General features: G+C 41.2%; 1 pseudogene; it reads left to right on the top strand.

Moving 5' to 3' along the window:
• The first annotated feature begins 1,457 nt into the window (after window positions 1–1,457).
• Window positions 1,458–1,929, top strand: LOC118627142 (annotated as a pseudogene).
• Window positions 1,930–22,747: the final 20,818 nt, after the last annotated feature.

Genomic DNA, 22,747 nt, shown 5'->3' on the forward strand with positions numbered 1-22,747 from the left:
TAATCAGATAAAACAAATTCACAGCCCCAGTTAAACTCTTTGCTCTCAAAGTTGAAAATTAAGGGAAAGCAAATTTTACAAGGAAATCAGGAATATACTGTGAAAGGGAGGAAAACATGAACTAACTATCTCAATTCTGTGATGATATATGACCAAATAGTACCTGTTCAAGTGACAAATCATAAATAAACCAACAAAAGTGAAGAATAATCTTTTAATTAATTTAGACTTTTAAGTTGCAAAGATGTTGGTCTGCAACTAAAATGCATTGCTAATTTAAGGAGATAATTAGATAACCGTTTTTCTGGATCCTTATGATAAAAATATAATAAATTATTTCAATTTAATTTTCCATTTATTCATTCAAATATTTTTTTAGCCCCTGCTATGTGTAAGGCACTGGGGTTGTGGGGAAGGGATTTGAAAATACAAAGGTAAAAATGAGCTCCTAACTTCAAGATATATTTTATATATATACATTTTTTTATTTGATTTTAGAGAGAGAGAAACATCGATATTTTGTTCCACTTATTTATGTATTCACTGATTGCTACTTGCATGTGCCCCAGTGGGGATCAAACCTATGACCCTGGCATATCAGGACAACACTCTAACCAACTGAGCCACTGGGCCACAGCGTGTGTGTGTGTGTGTGTGTGTGTGTGTGTGTGTAAATATATATATGTGTGTGTGTGTATATATATATATATATATATACATATATATATATATATAATTTATTTTTTAAAAATCCTTACCAGAGGACATTTTTCCATATTTTGTTCAGACAGAGTGGGAGGGAGGGAGAGAGAAACATCGAAGTGAAAGGGACATCGAGTGGTTGCCACCCACACGACCCAACCAGGGCCGGGGACAAACTGCAACCAAATTACGTGCCCTTAGCGGGAACTGAACCTGGGTTTCTCCAGACCGCAGGCCAATGCTCTAACCACTGGGCAACGGGCCAGGGCATATATATTGTATTTTTAATTGATACAATTCACATATCATAAAGTTTATCTTTTAAATTTAAAGTGTACAATTCAGTAGTTTTGAGTATATTCACAAATATGTGCAAGCATTGTTTTAGCACTAATTTCAGAACATTTTCATCATCACCTCCCAAAAGAAAGTTTGTTTTATCTATTAGCAACCATACCCCATTTTCCCCTCCTCCTAGCCTCTGGTGACCATTAACCTACTTTCTGTCTCTATGGATTTACTCTGGACTCTTCATATACATGAAATCATACAATATGTAGCCTTTTGTGACTGGTTTCTTACACTTTGAATAATGTTTTCAAGTTTCATCCACCTTGTAGCAAATATTAGTAATAAAAAAATTTATTACTTTTTATTTCTGAATAATATTCCATTATATGGATATACCACATTTTGTTTATCCATCAATAGTTCAGCTTTTCCGCCGGAACTTCCATCTTTCAGTAATTCGCCAAAATGACCAACACAAAGGGAAAGAGGAGAGGCACCCGCTATATGTTCTCTAGGCCTCTTAGAAAACATGCAGTTGTTCCTTTGGCTACATACATGTGAATCTATAAGAAAGGTGATATTGTGGACATAAAGGGAATGGGCACTGTTCAAAAAGGAATGCCCCACAAATGTTACCATGGCAAAACTGGTAGAGTCTACAGTGTCACCCAGCATGCAGTGGGCATTGTGAACAAACAAGGCAAGGGCAAGATTCTTGCCAAGAGAATTAATGTGCGTATTGAGCATATTAAGCACTCTAAGAGCTGAGATAGCTTTCAGAAGGAAAATGATCAGAAAAAGAAGGAAGCCAAAGAGAAAGGGACCTGAGTTCAGCTGAAGCGTCAGCCTGCTCCACCCAGAGAAGCACATTTTGTGAGAACCAATGGAAAGGAGCCGGAGTTGCTGGAACCCATCCTCTATGAATTCATGGCATGATAAATGTAAAAAGACCTCTGTACTGATAAAAAATGTTTCTCTTAATTGGGCAGAAGTAAGATGTCCCTTCCCCCCAAAAAATAAAGAAAACTTGATGTCCTAAAAAAAAAAAATAGTTCAGACACTTGGATTGTTTCCACTTTTTGGCTATTATGGATATTGATGTGATACATTTATGTTTGTGTACAAGTTTTTGTGTAAACAAAGCTGATTAATTAATACAGAATGACTAATTAATTTATTAATTATGTATTAGTCAATGTGTCAATGTATTAATTAATATAGAAGTAACAGAATGTGATAAGCATCATGTAGTGGATTTTTATTGGTTTTCGCTGCCCAGCATCTATTCCTCCTTCTTAGTAACAATATCCATATCCTCTTTTTTTCTAAAGATTTTTTTATTGACTTTTAGAGAGAAAGGAAGGGAGAAGAAGAGAGAGTGAAACAATAATGTGAGAGCAGAACATTGATCGGCTGCCTCCTGCATAGCCCCTACCAGGGATCGAGCCTGCAACCTGGGTATGTGCCCTGATTGGGAATGAACCAGCAACCTTTCGGTGCACTGGATGATGCCCAACCAACTGAGTCACAATGGCCAGGGCAATACCTATATTCTCCTGACTGCAGGCCAACGCTCCAACCGCTGAGCCAAACCGGCCAGGGCAGCAATACCTATATTCTCTTGTGTGTAATCACATAAGCAAGCTTCAAGAAAGCTGACTTATACCAAAATCCAGGGTAGACTCTATTTGGGTTAAGATCAGCATATCCTACCTCCATGGACATTGATTAGTTTAGTGATAGACAAGGGACCTCAATTCAAGCCAATGAGATATGAAATGACCTTTGCTGAGGCTTCTGGAAAAGATGCTTCCTTGTTATTCTGAAGTAGCTTCCTTGAAATATGTTATCTTCCTACTAGAGATGAGGGAAGCACATGTAGCTTTCCTAGAAACTGTTACAGGCATATTGGGAGCTAGGAGCAAACTGTATGAAATCAACTATTTTAGAAGAAGAAACCAGCTCTTTGGTAACATCACTGAGCCTCAACACTAAGGACCAAACTTCATCTAAATTTTCAGTTGATGACTAGTAAATTCCCTTAATTGTTTAAACCAGTTTTATGCTGCTTACAATTAAAAGATTATATCATAGACCAGCTGGTGTGGCTCAGTGGTTGAGAGTTGACCCATGCACCAAAAGGTCACCAGTTCGATTCCCAGTCAGGGCACATGCCCAGGTTGTGGGCCAAATCCTCAGTGGGAGGCATGCAGAAGGCAGCCAGTCGATGTTCTCTCTCATTGATGTTTCTATCTCTTTATTCCTCTTCCTTCCTCTCTAAACTCAATAAAGAAAATAAAGGTTTTTAAAAATTAAAAATAAAAATAAAATAAAAATATTACATTGTAATACTAACAAAAACTAAAATTTTATAGCACTTTATAATTTAACTCTGAGCTATGTGAATTCAGTGGTGGACACATTGGCTACTGTCTGTAGAAATCATGAAAGGCTTCATGTAGAAAGTGACGTTTGAATTACAACTTGCAATTTAGAAAGTATTTACTAAACACACTGGGCTAAACAAAATTAAGCAGATTTTTTTGGAGACCTCAGAGACTTTAATATTTACTTATAATATATTGATAACATGACTTGTGAATATATCCAAGAGAGAAATATAATATCCAGTGTTTACCAAATTTATATCAATCTGAACACCTAATCATATCTTAAGGAATCCAGCTGGCTTCAGAAACACTGGTATGTATAGTATGCGTTAATGGATGCTTTAAAGAGAATAAGACCATCTTGGCCCACTTATTAGAAAGTTTGTATGAAGGTTAGGGCATCTGAGACAATTTTTAAGCAACTGATAAACCCTGAACAAGTAGACTAGATTTTGGTAGCTTCTTGACCAAGTCAAGTTTGTAAACTAAGCTTTTTAGTACAGAAGAAATCTGAGTCCTGACTGGTTTTGCTCAGTGGTTAGAGCATCAGCCTGCAGACTGAAGGGTCATGGGTTCAATTCCCAGTCAAGCACATGTACTTGGGTTGCAGGTTCGATTCCCAGCCCTGGTCAGGGTTGTGTGGGAGGCAACCAATCGATAATGTCTCTCTCTCTCTCTCTCTCTCTCTCTCTCTCTCTCTCCTCTCTCTCTCTCCCCCCTCCCTCCCTTCCACTCTGAAAGGGTAGTCATTAATGGTGAATTACTCTTTAAACTTTATCAGTAAAGCTCTTTTTTTCGGTTATTCTTCACCCAAGGATATTTTTCTATTTATCTTCAGATAGAGTGGGAGGGAGGGAGAGAGAGAGAAACATCGACTGGTTGCCTTCTGCACGTCCGGGGCAGGGATGAACCAAAACTTACGTATGTGCTCTTCACCGGAATCGAACCAGCAACTCATTGGTATGTGAGCCAATGCTCTAACCACTGAGCCAAACTGGTCAGGGCAGTAAGATTCTTTTTATTTTTACTTTTTTCTGGAGTCCTGGAACAAATTAAACAAATACAAGGGAATAACTATTAGTAAAATAAGTTAAAGTGAAACATTTTTTTTTTAAATAATGCATTTTCTTTATTGATTTTAGAGAGAGAAGAAGGGAGAGGGAGAGAGAGATAGAAACATCAATGAGAGACAACATCAACTGGCTGCCTCTTGCATGCCCCTCATGGGGATTTGGCCCACAACCTGGGCATGTGCCCTGACCAGGAATCGAATCAGCAACCTCTTGGTGCTTGGGTTGATGCTCAAGCACTGAGCCACACCAGCCGAGCTAAAGTGAAACATTTTTAAACCTATTGCCTGCTGTATTTGTAGAAAATACCTGCACAACAGGAGCATGAATAATGAACAACTGATTCCTTTATATTTGATAAGGTAGTTGGTCATGTGTTTGTCACATCTCAGCTTCACTATATAATTGTAAATGTACCCTAAAATAGATACCACATCTTTTCAGTTCTAGTTATCTAACAGGAACAATTTAATAGTGGGGAAAACTGCAAGTTTATAGTTGATAAAATTAGAGAATTAAGGGTTGTTATTTTATTAAGGCAGAATCATTAAGTTTCTAAAACCCATTTACAATAATTGATGGTAACTCCATTTACTCCAGATGAAGAGGTCTTTCTCTTCTACGTTTTTCCAAATCAGGTCTATGAATAACAGGGTGATTAAAGTTTGAAAAGGAAAAGAAACCAGAGATACTCACATGCATATCTATCTTTTATTTTCCAAAGATGATTATACAACTTTGCCATAAATCGCTTTAGACAAAAAGCAATAGTTTACACATAAAAAGATGGTGGAGAGGTGAAAATGGGGATGGGAGTGGCAGATTAACTAATAAAAGAAACCCAAATACTATTTTCAGAAAAGCTACATGGTAGAAGGAAGAAATGCAAACACTGACCTTTTCTCTTTAAGAGTAAAGCCTCCATTGACTCAATCCATCAGCCAATGTTTATCCAAACTCTAGGCTGAAGTGGTATCTTACATACAGCACACCCACCAAGAGGAAGCCAATTTGTCCCAAAGCAGGAAAAGCATATAAAACCAAATTCCTAGGCTGCAAAGATGCAAATACTGACAAAATAAGGGGTTTACAGGGAACTTCTTATCAACAGCTAAGTCTTTGGTAGAGAAAGCCTGAGATACTCCTCAAGGTTCCAGTGGGATACATTAAACATTCACTCACATTTTGTTACTTAGTGGCTGAGTATCTAGCTAAACTATCTTTTTTTTTTTTTTTTTTTACAGATAGAGTGGGAGGGAGAGAGAGGGAGAGAGAGAGAGAGAAACATCGACGTGAAAGGGACACATCGAGTGGCTGCCACCCGCACGACCAACCAGGGCCGGGGACAAACTGCAACCGAAGCAAGCCCTTAGTGGGAACCGAACCCGGGTCTCTCCGGACCACAGGCCAACGCTCTAACCGCTGAGCCAAACCGGCCAGGGCTAGCTAAACTATCTTATAAATACATAAAGTATACCTAGCCAGGTAGCTCAGTTGGCTGGAGTGTTGTACCATACAGTAAAAGGTTAGGGGTTCAATTCTGGGTCAGGGCATATACCTAGATGTCAGGTTCAATCTCTGGTCAGGGGACTGGAGGCAACTAAACAATGTTCTCTCTCTTTCTTTCTCTCTCCCTTCCTTCCTCTCTAAAAATCAATAAAAACATATCCAAAAAAAACCTGAAACAAACAAACAAAAAACCTTGGACAACACAAAAACATAAAGTATAAGAAAGCAATTACCTCTGCTTTGTCCTTTAAAAATTGCTACAGCCATGTCTGGTTTTCTCAGTAGTTAGAGCATCGACCCTCAGACCAAAAGGTCTCAGGTTTGACTACCTGGCCCCAGTCAGGGTCATGTGGGAGGCAACCAATCGATGTGTCCCTCTCACATCGATGTTTCCCTCTCTTTCCCTCACTCCCTTCCACTCTATATAAAATAAAATCACTGGGAAAATATTGTTGGCTGAGGATTAACCATAAATAAATAAATAAATAAATAAATAAATAAATAAATAAATAAATAATTACAATATTCTTAGGACCCAAAGACTTGCTCATTACCCTAAAATCTTTCACTTGCCCCATGCTAAATCTTTTTTTCTTGATATCTTACTCTGTTCCCCTTAACATGATTCTCAAAGGTCTTTCAAATAAACAATTTTGTATTTTAGGATAAAAATATGACACATTTTCCGCAGAGTTAAAAGGCAATTCAAGACTTTACTCTTTGGGGCTTAATAAAAGATCACTCATTCATTAAAAAATAATAATACTCTGACCCTGGCCAGTTTGGCTAAGCGGTTAGAGCATCGGCCCACGGACTGGAGAGTACCGGGTTCGGTGCACACTAGGGGCACATACCTCAACTGCAGTTTGTCCCCAGCCCTGGTTAGGGTCGTGTGGGTGGCAACCACTCAATGTATCTCTCTCACATTGATGTTTCTCTTTCTCTCTCCCTCCTACTCTACCTGAAGATAAATGCAATAATAATAATAATAATAATAATACTCTGATTCCTTTTGCTTGTTTTCATTGGGCTATGAAATTTTTATTGTAAAGACAAATATTATCAATGATATTTTTTCTTAAATTATTTTCAAGCCCTGGCCGGTTTAGCTCAGCAGTTAGTGTCAGCCCAGGGAATGAAGGGTCATGGATTTGATTCCTGGTCAAGGTTAGGGTCATGTGGGAGGAAATTGATCCATGTATCCCTCACATCTCTCTCTCTCTCTCTCTCTCTATCTCTCTCTCTCTCTCTCTCTCTCCCTCCCTTCCACTCTCTAAAAATTAATCAAAAAATATTATCGGGTGAAGATTAACAACAACAACAAAACATTAAACTATTTTCAAAATATTCTGTAAGTATAAAATAATATACAATAGATATACAAATATACAAGGGTATCTTCCATTATCTTAAAATAAAATTGTCCCAGCTACTTCCCCATAGTATCACTCCAGGAAGTAAAAATCAGGAAACACAATTGTTTCTTCACATTTCACCAATGGCATAGATGAAAAGAGAGAGAGAGAGAGAATATATAAGCTAAGGCTGCTCTTGGATTAAAAAAAAGGCAAAATGAGGAAATAAGAAAAATCCAGGTGACTGAATGAGAAGTAAGAGCTAACAAAAAGATAAGAGGAGAGAGAGAGAGATTGACAAATAGACCCAAGTTTGTAAAATTGGGCTGTAGAAAATATAAGGTCCAGATAGAATGTGGGTGCTGAGGTAGAAAGACCACTCTCCTGGGAATCAAGATAACTGCATTCTTGCCACACCTCTGAGATACCAGCTTCATGATGCTAGCCTCTGCTTTCTCATCTGGAGTATAAGTAGACTGAACAAACTGCCTCTGATATTGCATTTCTAACTTTCCCAGGCTCTGGAAGCTAATAGAAGCCAACATGGAAATTTGGAAAAATCTGAAGCCTAGAAAGAATCTCAGAGTGTGTCTGGACAGAAGAACAGCCAGAGTAGGAAAAGAAACTGAGAAGTTGAAGAGGCAAAAGCAGATACCACATGAACTATTTCTATTTTTCTACCACTGCTGTAAGAGAAGAGAAAATGCATCATTACCTAATAACATGCTTACTTCTATTAGGTTGAGCCATATGAAATTGTTGATATTCAATTGTTACCAAAAAATGGCAATTTCATATGGTTCAAATTACTTTCCCCCCCATTATTTCATTTGGAGACAAGGAGTCCTCTCACTGATAACAATGACCTAATTTATACTGATTGACATAAAAAATGATAGACTTTATTTAATTTTTTGATAAAACTGATATTACTCATTAACTAGTAAAACTATTAAATGGCCCCACCATATATTATTGTGGTTAATATCCTTATTTCCAGACTTTAATTCTGAGATGCTATATTCCCTTCTTTTAAATATATTATGCCTTTATTTTCCATCAATTAAGGAAACTGAGTCAGAATCACAGAAATGAAAACACAATTTTCTTAGATAATGTTGAAGAGACCTTGAAATGAAGTGGCTTATGGAAAGAAATTTAAACAATAATGCAACATTACTCTCTGGGAGAGGAGATACAAATGATACCATATAAAAGAAGGCTGGCAATAAGAAAAATGTTGAGCCTATAAAGGAATATCCCAACCATACAGCTCAAAAACTTCAAATTGATCCTTGCCTAATCATGAAGGAACTGAAAGAAGCATTCAGTTGTTACTCTGGTTCTCTACTAGAGGGAACTAGTTCTAAGGAACCAAGAAAATAAAAAGAGAAGTAAAAAAGGGGTGGCTCAACCTTTGTCATTCAAACACAAACACCAAGGGATTCAGTTGAGGACCCATATCTGGAGATCTGAGTTTTGGCCATAACCCGGTCTGTCACTTTCTTGTTGTGTGACCTTGAACAAGTCTTCACCTTCCAAAATCTGAATTATCACCTCTTCAAAGTAAGGAGGTGAAACAAATGATCTCAAGCAATATAATTTCAAACTTAAGGAAAAAAACACACTAAAGAATAGTAGAAGGAACTCCCCATAAGTCCTTTTCCTGAATTCAAAATTATTTACATTTTGCTCCATTTGTTTTATTCCCTTTTTACATAGGTGAAAATATGTTCATGTTTTCTAAACCATTTGAGACTTGAGACATCATACTCTTACTCCTAAATACTTCTGTGTGTTGTTTATTAAGAACAAAGCTATTCTCTTATGTAAACCACAGTACAGATATTAAAATTAGGACATTTAACATTGATACAATACGATCATGTAATTCACAGTGTATATTAAATTTTGTCAGATGTCCTAAAAACATTATTTAGGGCTTTTTTTTTTTTTTTTTTTTTTGTCCTGGTCCAGGATCAAATTTAAGGTCACACACTGAATTTAGTTGTCTTGTCTCTTTTATTATCCTCACCCGAGGACATTTTTTTTTTTGCATTTTTTTGTTCAGACAGAGGGGGAGGGAGAGAGAGGAAGAGAGAGAGAGAGAGAAACATCGATGTGAAGGGACACATCGAGTGGTTGCCACCCGCACGACCAACCAGGGCCGGGGACAAACTGCAACCGAGGTACATGCCCTTAGCGGGAACCAAACCCGGGTCTCTCTGTACCGCAGGTCAGCGCTCTAACCGCTGAGCCAAACTGGCCAGGGCGTCTTGTCTCTTTTAATCTGGACCAGTTTCTTCGCCTCTTTTTGTTTCCTGACCTTGACATTTTTTGAAGCGTACAAGACAGTAATGTATTTGTTGTTGTTGCTGTTAATCCTCACCCAAGGATATTTTTTCCATTGATTCCTAAAGAGAGTGAAAGGCAGAGAGAGACATCAATGTGAGAGAGACACATCAATTGGTTGCCTCCTGCACAACCCTGACTGGGGACGGGGATCAAACCTGCAACCCAGGTACATCCCCTGACCAGAATCAAACTCAAACTCAAAACTCTTCAGTCCACTGGTTGACACTCTAACTGCTGAACCAAACCAGCCAGGGCATAAATCTGTTTCTTTTTTTATTTTTTTCCCCTTTATTGATTTTAGAGAGAGAGAGAGAAAGGGAGAGGGAGAGATTGAAACATCGATGAGAGAGAACATCGATTGGCTGCCTTCTGCATGCCCCACACTGGGAATCGGGCCCACAACCTGGGCATGTGCCCTGACCGGGAATCTAACTGGAGACCTCTAAGTGCATGGGTCAACGCTCAACCACAAAGCCACACCGGCCGGGCCATAAATCTGTTTTGTTATCAATTCATGAAATAACAAGATCCAGAAATGAGTGCAAACTAAATCAATGTGTCTGCAGCAACTGCAATGTGATATGAAATTATCTGTGCTTTCTACCTGACAGTCACAAGTAAGGTACTGCTAATAATGCTGTGGTTTTGTTACCAACATTTATACTCTATACATATATGTATTTTTTTAATATCCTCACCTGAGAATATTTTTCTATTTATCTTCACATACAGCATGAGGGAGAGAGACAGAAATACCGATGTAAGAGAGACACATCGATTGGTTGCCTCCCGCATGACCCAACCAGGGCTGGGGATCCAATCACAACTGAGGTACATGCCCTTGACCAGGAATTGTACCTAAGACTCTTTGGTCCATGGGTCAACTCTCTAACCTCTGAGTCAAACCGGCCAGGGAAATAACATTTATATTAAAAGGAAATGTGAAATTTCAATTACGAATTAGTTAAAATAAAGATGTAATTTTCCCCTATCTTCGTTCATGGACCCAGTGAATTCTATCCTGGATGCCAGGCTGAAAATATCTGAAATAGTCTCTTTGTGCCCCGACCTCGCTAAGGTCTTACCTTAATATCACATCATTTTTCAAGCCCAACATTTCAATCCCTCAATATAAAAGTTCTCTCATCAATGTATAAAGACTGAATAAGACTTTAAAGGACACAGATTTGCATAAAAGAAGAAATGTTTTTAAGAATCTAGGGTCTGGCCCTGGCTGGTTTGGCTCAGCGGTTAGAGCCTCAGCCTGCGGTCCAGAGCGGCCTGCGGTTCCCGCTAAGGGCATGTACCTCAGTTGCAGTTTGTTCCCGGTCCTGGTTGGGTCCTGCGGGTGGCAGTGGCCAGAAAAGTCATCTTTAGAAGGCTTGGTGATGAAAAGACTTAATGGGCATCTATTCAAACTGTGGATTCTAAAATGAATGAAGAAATAGAAGCCTCATTAACTCCAGGTTGGGTGCAAGACCAACAATAAGTATCTGTTTATGCTATATGACACAGATACTGAAAATAAAGGGGGAAAACAAGGCCTGAATTCCATTACTATAAAGCTGATGAGTTGTATCAATTTTCTAGTTGTTAGTACAACGTGATTTTCCCTTAAGAAATCAGATAGCCCTCGCTGGTGTGGCTTAGTTGGTTATAGTGTTATTCCGTACACCAAAAGGTGGCAGGTTCGATTCCCTGTCAGGACACATGCCTGGGTTTTAGGCTTGATTCCCAGTCAGGGCTCGTGCAGGAGGCAAGTGATCAATGTTTCTCTCTCACATCAATGTTTCTCTCTCTCTCCCTCCTCTTCTCTTTAAAATAAAAAAATAAAGAAATCAGCCCTGGCCGGTTTGGCTCAGCGGTTGGAGCGTCGGCCTGCGGTAGAGAGAGACCCGGGTTCGGTTCCCGCTAAGGGCACGTACCTCGGTTGCAGTTTGTCCACGGCCCTGGTTGGTCGTGCGGGTGGCAGCCACTCGATGTGTCCCTTCACATTGATGTTTCTCTCTCTCTCTCTTCCTCTCTCTCCCTCCCACTCTATCTGAACAAAAAATGGAAAAATGTCCTCAGGTGAGGATTAAAAAATAAAAAAATAAAGAAATCAGATACTGTCATGATTCTCCCAGTTCAGTGATAATAAAGCACAGCAGCTTAACTATAATGAATGTGAACACAGTCACATAGAAGAGTTCTGAAAATTATCCCTAGATTTAATAAGCAATACATTTTCTCATGTAATTTTTTCATTGTACTTAAGAAAGATCATGTTCTTTGGGTTCTTAAAATTTAACTTCTGAATATAAATGTCAGAAATAAAACAGAATTAAGCTGGCGTGGTCGGTATGGCTCAGTGGTTGAGCATTGACCCATGCAGCAAGAGGTCATCGGTTTGATTCTAGGTCAGGGCCCATGCCCAGGTTGTAAGCCAAACCCCCAGTGGGAGGAGGCATGTAGGAGGCGGCCAATCAAGTGTTCTCTCTCATTGATGTTTCTCTCTCTCTCCCTTCCTCTCTCTAAAATCAATAAAGAAAAAAAAAATTTTTTTTTAAACAGGATTCAGCTGAACAGCATAGTTAAATTATCCTACAGCACCAACACCATGAGAGGCATCAGTTTTGCAGACCAGGATGTTAACAGCAAGGTGGAAGTTGCAGTGAACTCTCCAAGTAGAAGCAGGAGCCCAGCAAAAACACTTAAGAATAATAGCTGAATCAAACCAAAGCTTATAAAATCACTGTAGGTTTGAATAATAAAATTCAAATGAAATGCTTTCTAAATTGATCAAAAAGTATTTAAATTTAAGTTACATGTTTAATCTCTTGACTATAATTGATTTTCTTTAGGGGTGGGCAGGTAGGTAAGAGTTTTAGGTCTGTCTAACCTAAATCAAAGGATCCTTCTCTCCTACTACTTTAGGAAGTTTAAATTCCACTGCAAACAAGATTTTTTTTTTTTTAATCCTCACCTGAGGACATTTTTCCATCTTTTGCACAGACAGAGTGGGAGGGAGAGAGAAAGAGAGAGAGAGGGAAACATCGATGTGAAAGGGACACATCGAGTGGCTGCCACCCGCACGACCAACCAGGGCCGGGGACAAACTGCAACCGAGGTACATGCCCTTAGCGGGAACCGAACCCGAGTCTCTCCGGACCGCAGGTGGACGCTCTAACCGCTGAGCCAAACTGGCCAGGGCGCAAACAAGATTTTACTTCACTAGTCTTCCTTAAAACTCCTCACCAAATCTATGTATGTAGGCAAGTGCTTAAATGCAAGGCTTTCCCATTTTTCTTCAGTATTTAAAATCTGAAGACCTAGATATCCTTATACTTAAAGTTCCCTTTCCTGCCATTCCTGCAATCTTATTTTTCAATACTGGACTGTGTTATTATTCATACTGCCATGAAATCACTGCCTGTTCCTGCTCCTTTCTGTTGAGATGCTTAACTATTAATTATTCCCATCTCTTGATCTACATGTTCAGAACCTGAGAACTGCGCATGAATAAGGAGGAATATTTTTGGAAACCTCAAATAATATATAACTTAAGTGATTTTAAAAATGAAATAATCTGAGCCCTGTCTAATATGGCTCAGTTGTTGGCGTGTCATCCATATACCAAAGGTTGCAGGTTCCATCTCCAGTTGGGGCACTTATAGGAGGTGGCCGACTGATGTTTCTCTCACATCAACGTCTCTGTCTCTGTTTCCCCTCTCTCTGAAGTCAATAAAAACATATTCTTGGGTGAAGACTAAAAAATCAGGAAATAATTAATTTTTACTGATTTGAGCCTGTGGTGGGGAGTTTTATCTCCACTTCTGGCTTGAATCTTTTTTTTCACACCCCTGTTCTGTTTCATTGGGATTTTGTGACTTCTTTTTTTTTTTTTTTTTTATCCTCACCTGAGGGCATTTTTTTCCATTTTTTGTTCAGATAGAGTGGGAGGGAGAGAGAGAGAAACATCGATGTGAAAGGGACACATCGAGTGGTTGCCACCCGCATGACCCAACCAGGGCCAGGGACAAACTGCAACCGAGGTACATGCCCTTAGCAGGAACCAAACCCAGGACTCTCTGGTCTGTAGGCCAACACTCTAACCGCTGAGCCAAACTGGCCAGGATTAGATTGATTCTTAAAAATAGCCCTGACTTGCCCCACCAGTGTGGTTCAGTGGTTGAGCATCAATCCATGTACCTAGAAGTGGCTGGTTCCATTCCCAGTCAGGGCACATGCCCAGGCTGTGGGCCAAATCCCCAGTAGAGGGCATGCAGGAGGCAGCCAATTGATGTTCTCTTTCTTCGATGTTTCTATCTCTCTCTCCCTCTCCCTTCCTCTCTCTAAAATCAATAAAGAAAAAAAAAAATAGCCCTGTCTTGTTCAACTTTATATTCCACAAAAGACCTAACAGTGCTGTGTACACTGAAGGCATTCATTTACTGAACACGTGTTCAGAAAGTGTTAGCATATAACCCTCTCAAGTCTACTTAACAAAAAACTGTGTTGTAACAAAACTGAACTGGTTCTTCAGACTACACTTAGAAGATACCAACCCAATAAATAATCTAGCAATGCTTGCAATATTGGAGAATCATGATAAAACTGTCATTTAAAACAAAACAAAACTTGTCTGGCTGGTGCGGCTGAGTGGTTGAGCATTGACCCATGCACCAAGAGGTCTCTGGTTCCATTCCTGGTCAGGACACATGACCAGGTTGTGGGCTTGATCCCCAGTGCGGGGCATGCAGGAGGCGGTCAATCAGTGATTTCTCTTATCAAAGTTTCTCTCTCTCTCCCTCTCTCTGTCTCCCTCTCACTTCCTCTCTCTGTAAAATCAATAAAGGAAAAAGAAAAAATAATAAAACAAAACTTAACAAACCAGGTCCATATTTACAATGCTTTGAATGAGACTCTGGAAACATTTGAATCTAAAATAATGACTCTCTAGCTGTACATGAAATAACGCAAGTCTCTTGTTTCCTTTAATTCCCAGTTATAGTGGTATACAAAAAGTTTAGAGCAGTTCTTTCAGCTTCTGTATGACTTCTCTTGCAAGCCTCTCATGGACTTAAGATAACTTTAATCAGAGCTGAAGCCCAGGGAAGAACTGACTTTGGAGGGGAGAGAGGGATTCAGGATAATAAAATAATAACTTTAACAACAATAAAGTTAATCCTCACCCGAGGACACTTTTCAATTTTTTATTCAGATAGAGCGGGAGGGAGAGAGAGGAAGAGAGAGAAACATCGACATAAAAGGAACACATCGAGCGGCTGCCACCCGCACGTCCCAACCAGGGCCGGGGACAAACTGCAACCGAGGTAGGTGTCCTTAGGGGGAACCAAACCCGGGTCTCTCTGGAACGCAGGCTGAGGCTATAACCGCTGAGCCAAACCGGCCAGGTCTAAAATAAATATTTTTTAAATCGAGGAGATAAATTCTGTCAAAATGTCTTCAAAATGGAAAGAATGACCTCGAATGGGGAAAAGAATAAGAGAATTACAAAAATCTAAAGAAAGAACATTACACATGTTTAAAAATGATTTTACATTGAACAAATCACCTGCATCACCTCTAAAAGCCTTCTAAGTCCAGTTGGCCTTTCTAACAACAATCGGTACGTAGTTTATTTGGAGTACATTGTTTCTGTGGCTTTTGCTGACTGGGCTGATATGGTTTGGCTTGAAGGATTGAGGGTTCCAAGAGAAAGATTTTAGGGACTTGCTTTCAAAGCTGCTTAAATTGCAGGAGGTCCAGGACTAATCTTCCCAGTGTCTGGGCGTTCGAATTTGGGGATAACTCAAGGAGCCATCAGAGTCAAACATGCCAGAGCTGTGGACCTTAACCTCCCCATCTGTAAAATGGAGCAGATGATCACTACTCCGAGGTAGGAAGAATATAGAATTATAACCCGCGGCCCCGCCAACGTGAAAGCAGCCATCTAGTTAGTGACAAATAGGAGCCGGCGCTAAGAGGAGCCAGAACAGGGCAATTTGCAGGAAGTGCTTCAGGGCTGGGAGGGGAGATAGAGGGCGGAGGCGGGAATGTGAAAGCCGAGCCCTAGCTGCGGAGTTTGTACCGAAGCTCAGGGGAGGCGGGGCGAAGCTAGGGTGAAGGGGTTAGTCAGTAGATGGGCAAGACGGGCTCCCTCCCCCGAAAAGAGAGGGCTGGGAGCGGGGGAGGCTCGCGGGTGGCGGCTGAGGAACATGGGGGGAGGGGGAGAAGCAAACGCGCTCAGGAAAGGGGCGGGAAGCGCGCGCCCACCGCACGCATGCGCGCGCCCAGCTTCTCCAGCTCGCAGGCTTAGGCTTCTGACCGCGGGTGCGCCGACGGTGCGGACGTTGGAAGAGGAGGAGCCAGGCGGCCCCTCCCATCCCGTTGGGACCTAAGTTCCGCTGTGCGTCCCTGGAGGTGGCGGGTCGCCACTTGTTTCTTCTGTGGGGATTTAGGGAGCAGGAAAGGGGAACACGTTTCTCTCCCTTGCTCTTTTCGTTCTCCTCCCCCACGAAGAATGGGTGGGAGGTCCTGGGCGTGTCAGGGAGAGTCCGCTCCGGGTTTTCCCGCCCACTTTAACTCTGTGAGCACTTCGACCGCGCGGCGCTTTACTCCACCGGGCGCGCCCGAGCACTCCGCCGGAACTCGTTCCACCTCCCCCACACATCTTTTCCTGGAATGGAGAGTGGGAGCTCCGACCTCTTTCCCTGAGCTCCTCAGTCCAGGCCCACTCCCCATCATTTAGGGATTCCAACATCGAGAGCCAGTGACAGCTAGAATTCTCTAATAAGGTCGCTCAAAGGGACTACTTAATGTCTCCGTGCGCTCGGTGGTGCGGCCGCGCTCTGCTCTTCCTGGAAACTCCCGCCTAGGGGAGCCTGGAGAGTCCGGGAGGGGGAAAGGGGAGCGAAGGGGACGCACACGCCCCCTTGTCCCGGGGGAAGGCTGCGCGCCCCCCCTCCTCCCGGTGAGTAGGAGTGGAAAGGCATGAGAGGGGGAGGGGAGAGAACGGGCGCGGAAACGGGGGTGGCCCCCCCCGCTTCCCGCCCCACCCCCCGCTTGGAGAACAACGGGTGCTCGCTGCTGCCCACTGCTGCCCCCTGCTGCCCACAGCGTCCGGCACCCCGCGCTCCAGTCCAGCCCGGAGAGGGGCGTCAGGGGCGCCGCAGCCGCTGGGGCCGTGGGAACCGGAGCTGAAACTTACAAGAATTGACTGGTTTCCTGTCAGAAAACTTTAAGTAACTTTAGAGAAGCCCGTTAGGCCAACCTGGTCCCAGCCGGAGTTGGCCACATTTCACTACAACCTGGTGACGTCCCTTCTACTTTAAAACAACGGAGAATAATCTTGGGGGAAGCAGTGGGTTGATAAAACCAAGAGCAACACCACGTTGTACCGCCCTGACTCAAAGGAAATAAAACAAAATACTGATTGTGAGGAATTTTAAAGGGCTACTCACAGAAGGAACTCGGGTTTTTCCAAGTTAGAGCTTTTTTCCTCCCCGTATGTACACAAAGATTTAAATCATGAGAGTTTATTACAGCAGTACATCTGCTTGTAAGCTGACGAGTTTGTGGCTTAAAAAAAAACCTTTGTGAACTTTTAAGAAGAGAGGCGTTTGTTTCTGAATCCAACAGAAAAAAAAAAAATCGAAAGAGCCTGAAAAAGTTCAATTAGAATAGCAGCCACATTTCAACATTTCCCAGATTTTGCAATATTAAACTGTGAGGGTTCGTGCCAAATTTTAAGGCAAGAATTCTTACTGCCAAAATTATAGATTTCTCAAAATGAGGGGTGTTCAAAGTGCTGGCAGACCCCATAAACAGGCACTAACATTACTGCTATAATTACACCTTATTATCTCCTTTGCAGCCTTATTTGATTCTCTGCTGGATAAAAATCTTCATCCCCGGTGTCACTAGCTGGCCTGTTTCTGGGACTGAACAACCACACATCTCCCATGCCTCCTGTTGTTTCAACGCCTCTTTAGCTGTACAACCAAGCGCCCTCTATTCCAGTGTTCACAGTCCCATCTCTTCCTAAAATGCAACCCAGTCAGTGAGATTATTTTCACCCCAGTTTCTCTAGGGACTAAGAAATGAAGATGAAAACAAACTTATCAGAATTACAAGAAAGATTTCTCCTTTGAAGAAAAGGATTTAGGCCAAAAAAACAAATTTGTTGTTTAATTCGGGCCCCCTACAGGGATTTAGCATAGTGGGTTGAATGCAGTTAAACCAGCCTAATCATTTTCTTTGTTCTGGGCTCTTTGCATTTATTTAACGTTGTATTTTAACACGATTTGACACAACCTAAACTAATTTCTTCTGTTTAGTATAGAATCTATGCTGTAGGTCATACAACATAACCAAACTTAAGTTTCTGTGGTATCTTTGACATTTTGTAGAATTCTGTACTAAACTGCTTTATGACCAAGACTAAAAAAAGTGGTTTTGGTGGGGTTTTATTTGAGGGAGGGGGCAGTGGAAGACATCATTTTTTTTTTTTATCCTCACCCGAGGACATTTTTCAATATTTTGTTCAGATAGAGTGGGAGGGAGAGAGAGAGAAACATCGATGTGAAAGGGACACATCGAGTGGTTGCCACCCGCACGACCTCAACCAGGGCCAGGGACAAACTGCAACCAAGAGGTACGTGCCCTTAGCGGGAACCAAACCCGGGCCTCTCTGGACCGCAGTCCGACGCTCTAACCGCTGAGCCAAACCGGCCAGGGCAGACGTCATTTTTTATTTTGTATTATTTATTTATTTTCTATCCTCACCCGAGGACATTTTTTCATTTTTTGTTCAGATAAAGTAGGAGAGAGAGAGAGAGAAAGAAACATCGACATGAAAGGGACACATCGAGTGGCTGCCACCCGCATGACCCAACCAGGGCCTGGGACAAACTGCAACCGAGGTATGCGCCCTTAGTGGGGACCAAACTGGGTCTCTCTGGACCGAAGGCCGACGCTCCAATCGTTGAGCCAAACTGGCCAGGGCATTTTTTTAATCCAGAGATTTTGAAAGTTGGCCATTGTAAACCACTTAATTCTTTTTTTTTTTTTTCCTTGTTAATCCTCACCTTGAGTATATTTTTCCATCAATTTTTAGACAGAGTGGAAGAGGGGGGTGGAGAGAGAGAGAAACATCATGTGAGAGAGGTATCTATTGGTTGCCTTCCACACAGCCCCTACTGGGACCAGGGATCAAACCTGAAACCTAGGTACATGCCCTTGGCCGGAAATCAAAGCTGAGATCGTTTGGTCCACAGGTTATGCTCTAATCACTGAGCCAAATTGGCCAGGGATTATTAAAAAAAAAAAAATTTTTTTTTAAATTGATATGAGAGAGAGGAAGGGAGAGGGAGAGAGAGATAGAAACATCGATGAGAGAGAACATCGATCGGTCGCCTCCTGCATGGCCCTCACTGGGGATCAGGCCTACAATCTGGGCATATGCCTTGACCAGGAATAGAACCAGTGACCTCTTGGTGCATGGGTGGATGCTCAGCTACTGAACCACACCGGCTGGGCTAGATCACTTAATTCTTTTGGTAGGATTTGTAACTCTACAGCCCTCACTAAGAGCCACATTTATTCATTTTTGTCTGAAAGCATTTTTTTTTTCCAATAGGGAGAAAAAGATCTCATACCCTATATAATCTAATTCTTCTAACCTTTACTCTCTCTCTTAAATAACAATTCTACCCTGCTTCTCACCAGCCCCAGATTGAGGGACATTCATCACAAATGACTCTTGAGCCTTCTGAATGTTTGCTTCCTTATAAAGCCAAAACCTCAGTACTGTGGTTCAATGAATTAAGGCTTGTGAAGATGCAGGCAGAAAACCTAAGTGCCTCGGAGAAGTAATCTCTTTTCTGTTCTACCTTTAAATTATCTTCCAACATGCAGGAATAATACTATCTGTCCTTTACTATGTGTGAGCCAGGCACTATTCTAACTTCTTGATATGAATTAACTCCTCTCGACAGGCCTAAGATGTGATATGATTGTTGCCACTATTTTATAGATGAGGAAAATGAAACAACAGGAGTTGAGTAACTAGCACAGGATCAAGCTGCCTGAAACCTACAGAACTATGATTTTGAACCCAGGCTGCTTCCATTTTGCTTATTATCCAAGCTGGTTATCAGCTTAACTATCATACAGTGAAGATTCACCATTAATTCACCACCTTTTGCATTTAGGATGTCCCCTATATGACCAAGTCCTGCCATGTTTTTTCTTGTGGAACTTCACTAAAGTGAAATTTGTTGAGATTTGCTTAGGAAAATAATTCCCAAATCAGATTACTCTTGGAAGCCAGCCTCAAACTGTCAGCATATGCACTGTAAATGCTAACCAGGACAGACACATCCAACCTCACCAGATTCAGAACATGCCTACCTCACATTATAAAGAAGCAAGATGATTAGAAAGTGATTTGGCCCTGGCCAGTTTGGCTCAGCAGTTAGAGCATCGGCCTGCAGTCCAGAGAGAGCTGAGTTCGGTTCCCGCTAAGGGCGTGTACCTCAGTTACAGTTTGTTCCCCGCACTGATTGGGTTGTGTGGGTGGCAGCCACTCGATGTGTGTCTTTCATGTCAGTGTTTCTCTCTCTCCCTCCCTCCCTCCCCCACTCTATGGAATGGAAAAATGTCCTTAGGTGAGGATGGGGAAAAAAAAAAAAGTGATTTGGATTCTCTGCCATTGAACTAGGTAGAAACCAGGAGTTGAAATGGGAAGAAATAAGGTGACGGAAGCCAGGAGAAAATAAAATAAATGTAATATACATGCCCATAGATCAGTACTTCTTCGCAAAAAATGATCAACATCATGCAGAAAAGCATATGGGTGTGTTATGACAGAACTAGAAAAGGAATATAAACATGAAAACTGTGGCAAGGAGAGATGGTGGGGAATCAGGTTGCCCCTCCCCTGCCCCTAATGGAGCTTTAGATATATACAATTTTAGGTTGGATTAATAGAAATACATCAGCCCTGGCCAGTTTGGCTCAGCGGTTGGAGCGTTGGCCTGTGGACCAGAGAGTCCCGGGTTCAGTTCCTGCTAGGGGCACGTACCCCCAAAAAAAAATAATTAATTAATTAATTAATAGAAATACATCATCTGGAACAAGGAAAGAAAGAGCTCTACTTCATTCTGTGAGACCACATCTAAGTAACATGTTCACTTTTAGAGGGATGTAATTAAGAGCAACTAACCAAGATAGTGAGGAGACTTGAAACCCTGGCTTATAAGAAAGAATTAAAGAAGTCATGAGTGACTCTTAGCATTCACTAAAAGTGATTGAAGGGCCATCTTGAGATACCCAAAAGGCTATTGTGTAAAAAAAGAATTAGATTTGTCCTGAGTGACTCGCCAAAACTGATGATTAGGAGCTTCAGAGTTACACATTTTAGCTTAGAACATGGAAGAAGTCATGTAAATATGAAATATCTAATGTAACAGGCTTCATTCCACATCCATCACTAGAAACATTCAAAATGCATATGATGGATGGACTATATAATGTTTCTTTCATCCTTGTTCTCCATTCACTTGGACACTGTAAAAAGTGGAAACATTATAACCTACCTCATTAGGTTGTTGAAAAGCACTCAGCACTCACTAAAAGTCAGCTGATAATAAGATTCTGTATTTCTGAATTTACCAGTGAGCAATTATTTAAGGCTTGCATTTATTGATAACTTTTTTGGCATTATTAATATTATCTTGAATGGTGACTTGGGTATCACTTGGCACCCTTAGGGTATCCTAGTGTAACTAAAACTTATTTAGTAGCATCCAGAGAGCAATGTTGTGAATTCTATACCACTAGGATCTTAAAAATTGAATTGTAGCACCATATTACAATTCCAGAGGCAAACAAAATGGAAAGATAATGTGGGGTGACTATAGAAAGGGTAGAGAAAATAAACTTAATAAAATCTGGGAGACTGAGAGAACTCAAGCAGTACAGCTTTGTGTTGAAGTTTAAAAAGCAATAGACAGCCCTGGACAGTTGCTCAGTGGTTAGAGCATCGGCCTGCGGTCCAGAGAGACCCTGGTTCGGTTCCTGTTAAGGGCATGTACCTCGGTTGCAGTTTGTCCCAGCCCTGGTTGGGTCTTGCAGGTGGCAGCCACTTGATGTGTCCCTTTCATATCAGTCTCTCTCTCTCCCACTCTATCTGAACAAAAAATGAAAAAATGTCCTTGAGTGAGGATAAAAATAAATAAATAAATAAATAAATAAATAAATAGGACAATGAAGTTGTCTTAACAATCTTGCTTGAGTCTTCCAACCCAAAAGGGAGAATGTAGAGGAGGCAGTATGACTATGAGTTTTCTCATCTGTGGAATGGAAATAATAACACCCACCTCATAGTGTTGTGAGGATTATATAATATATTACATGTAAAATATACTTAGGACAGTGCTTAATATTAGAATTAAGTTTTATTGGGGAAGAGGGAAGAAAGTGTGGGCTTATTAGTGTTTATGATATAGATTCTGTCATATAGACATAGTGACATTATACAAAGAGAATGAATTTCCAGACCAAGATGTGTTCAGAATTTAGAAAACTACCTTAAGGTTACAGACCAAGCCAGATATTTTTCTAGCACTTTTAGCCCAGCTGGTGTTGCTCAGTGGTTGAGCTTCGACCCACGCACAAAGATGTCGCTGGTTCGATTCCTGGTCAGGGCCCATGCCCAGGTTGTGGGCCAAATCCCCAGTGGAGGGCATGCAGGAGGTGGCCAATCGATGTTCTCTCTCATCGAAGTTAAAGTTTCTATCTCTCTCTCCCTCTCCCTTCCTCTCTTTCTAAAGTCAATAAAGAAAAAAATTTTTAAAAAAAGAAGCACTTTTGGTCACTAAAGGGCCTAAAGTTCAGTACTTCCATAATTCATAGGAGAAAGCCAGCTGAAATGGAATCGCAAGTGTCCTTGCTCCAAATGTAAGGTAAATTATTTCCCTTCTGTCTCCTTTGGTCCTGCTTTTCTCTTCATGCTTTAATCATTTTGACACCAAGCTGTACAAAAGTAATTTAAAATTAACATGTCTGACACTTGGTAGCTAGCAGAACC

Source organism: Molossus molossus, unplaced genomic scaffold (assembly GCF_014108415.1).
Source record: "Molossus molossus isolate mMolMol1 unplaced genomic scaffold, mMolMol1.p scaffold_m16_p_12, whole genome shotgun sequence".
Classification (NCBI taxonomy): Eukaryota; Metazoa; Chordata; class Mammalia; order Chiroptera; family Molossidae; genus Molossus; species Molossus molossus.